This window comes from Propithecus coquereli, unplaced genomic scaffold (genome assembly GCF_000956105.1).
Source record: "Propithecus coquereli isolate 6110/MARCELLA unplaced genomic scaffold, Pcoq_1.0 Scaffold14, whole genome shotgun sequence".
Taxonomy (NCBI): domain Eukaryota; kingdom Metazoa; phylum Chordata; class Mammalia; order Primates; family Indriidae; genus Propithecus; species Propithecus coquereli.
In genome coordinates, this window is record NW_012138302.1 from 16138102 (window position 1) to 16141135 (window position 3034).

The window sequence follows — 3034 nt, forward strand, 5'->3', positions numbered from 1 at the left end:
AGACACAGGAATAGCTTTGAAAAGCTGTCCTTTTGTAAGGCAGACTTGCATCTGTAGAGAAAAATCTACATTAGTGGAGTGAATACCAGGTGCAAACACCTTTCTCTGAGACACCCTTATCTGCCTTATCCAATCCAGGAAAGATTATGTCACAGGGAAAGGAAACTAAAGGTCTGATACTTTTTTTTTTTTTTTGAGACAGAGTCTCACTCTGTTGCCCTGGCTAGAGTGCCGTGGCGTCAGCCTCGCTCACAGCAACCTCAAACTCCTGGGCTCAAGCGATCCTCCTGCCTCAGCCTTCCGGGTAGCTGGGACTACAGGCATGTGCCACCATACCCAGCTAATTTTTCTATTTTTTGTAGACATGGGGTCTTCCCATGTTGCCCAGGCTGGACTAGAACTCCTGAGCTCAAGGGATCCACCTGCCTCAGCCTCCCAGAGTGCTAGGATTACAGGCGTGAGCCACCACGCCCGGCCTCTGACACTTTTTTTATATATAAACATAGGGTCTTCCCATGTTGCCCAGGCTGGACTAGAACTCCTGAGCTCAAGGGATCCACCTGCCTCAGCCTCCAGAGTAGCTGTGACTATAGGAGGATGCCCTGCTTCATGTTTTTTTGCAAGAGTTGAATGAAGAAAATGATGGGTGTTTGTGTTCAAATACTAGTAGTTCTCCCACCAAACTATGAAATGATAATCCATTATTATCATTCAACTTCACTTCTCTATCAAAAATTGCCCAAGGACCTTTTTTCTCATTTGGCAAAGACTAATTCAAGGCCCAAAACAAGAAGATTATAAAAGGGAACAACAAGAACACTACAAAAATTTATGGAAGATAGAAAAATGCACACAACACACAAATAAATAAAAATCTAGTTAGCAAGAACAACAGCCAGGACCATGAAATTTCAGATGCATAGTCTTAATTCCAAGACTCATCCTATAGACCCCAATTTAGAAGGGAGCTAGGCTCCAAAAGGTCCTTGTTCAAATTTGGAGTTTGGAAGTCAGAAAAATGTTTGCCAAGAAACTGTTAAAAATGATTCCCAAGTTAGCTAGGAAAAGCATTTGAAATACAGTATGTAAATATCAAAAGACAGAGTAAAAAATTGTTACACATTCAAACATTGCCTAAGAAATTATTTTCCTAAAGAATCTCTCCCAAATGTTATGCTTAAGGGAAAGAATTATGACAGAGAATAGGAAGTAGGTCAAGAATTCAAGAACTATTTCAAAGTGCTTAAAAAACTTTCAATGGCTTGAGAAGTTAATGATCTACAAGAAACACACAGTATTTTTTCTATAATAAGGAAAAAAGTACTTTTAAAAAGGCAACTTAAAAACGCCCATTCTTTGTTCTTTATCATTAGCATTACAACAGATCTAAAAGGATTCCTTACTTTTTAAGGATTAATCAAAGGAGTCTGTATTTAGAAAGGCACATGCAGAAAGAAATTTATTTAATTGTGATAACAATGTAAATTGTTTATCACCTATCAGCAGACTAGTGATAACTTGGGTTTATCACCTTTCTAACCACTGCTAATCCAGTTTCCAAAAGAACCTTCTATTTGGAGTTCAAAAACTTGATCACACACATAGAAACTCCTGTGTGATCCTCTTAGGTTTCAAGTACTTCACTGTGTAAAGAAAATAATACTAACTACTTCACAGTACCCTTTCATAAATATAGTCATGTGATGCATAGCAACATTTCGGTTGACAACAGGCCACATATAATGGCCCATAAGATTATGTCAGAGCAGAAAAATTCCTATCGCCTAATGATGTTGTAGCTGCCGTAACTCTGTAGTGCAATGCATTACTCATGTTTGTGGTGATGTTAGTGTAAACAAATCTACTGCTCTGCCAGTCCCCTAAAAGTATAGCACATACAATTATGTACAGTACATAATACATGATAATAATAAATGTTACTGGTTTATATATTTACTACACTATATTTTTATTGTTATTTTAGAGTATACTCCTACTTATATTAAAAAAATGTTAATTGTAAAACAGCCTCAGGCAGGTCCTTCAGAAAGTATTTCAGAAGAAGGCATTGTTATCATAGGAGAAGACAGCTCCATCCCTGTCATTGCCCCTGAAGACCTAGTGGGACAAGATGTAGAGTGGAACACAGTGATACTGATGATCCTGACTCTGTGTAGCCCTAGATTAATATGTTTGTGTCTTGGTTTTTAACAAAAAAAAAAGTTTAAAAAGTAAAAAAACAAAAAAATTTTTACCACAGAAAGAAGCTTATAGAATAAGGATATAAAGAAAGAATATTTCTGTACAGCTGTACAAAGGTGCCAGGCACGGTCGCTCATGCCTGTAATTCTAGCACTGTAGATTGCTTAAGGCCAGGAGTTAGAGACCAGCCTAGGCAACATAATGAGACCCATCTCTACAAAAAATTTAAAAATTAGCCATGCACAGTAGGGTGCACCTGTAGTCGGGAGGCTGAGGCAGGAGGATCTCTTGAGCCCAGGATTCAAGGTTACAGTGAGCTATGATCTGATCACTGCACTCCAGTCTGGGTGACAGAGCGAGACTCTGTCAATCAAGCAATAAAAAAAAGTAGAGTCTCTGTTTCCTCCCCTTGCCTATGGATGGGTCTCTGTAACTGCTTTCCTAAAGGAGTGCTACTCAGCCGAGCAGAGCCGTAAGAGATAACACAGATTACTATACCTTCTCTTTCAGCATCACAAACAGCACAGGAACCTTAATTTCCCAAAGCCAGATGACTAAGATTTCATTAAATAAAGATGAAGGAAAAATGGTATCCCTCGTTCATTTTGCCACTTAAAAAATACAATACAAAATAGTACAACAAATTATACAGAAAAAACAAGATGCTTTTAGGTTGGAAAATATCATGTATAAAATGATTCCCTTTATGTAAAATATACATACATGTGTATTTATGCATAAAGACTTGTCAACAAAGCTATTCTTGGCTGGGCATGGTGGCTCACGCCTGTAATCCTAGCACTCTGGGAGCCCGAGGCGGGCGGATTGTTTG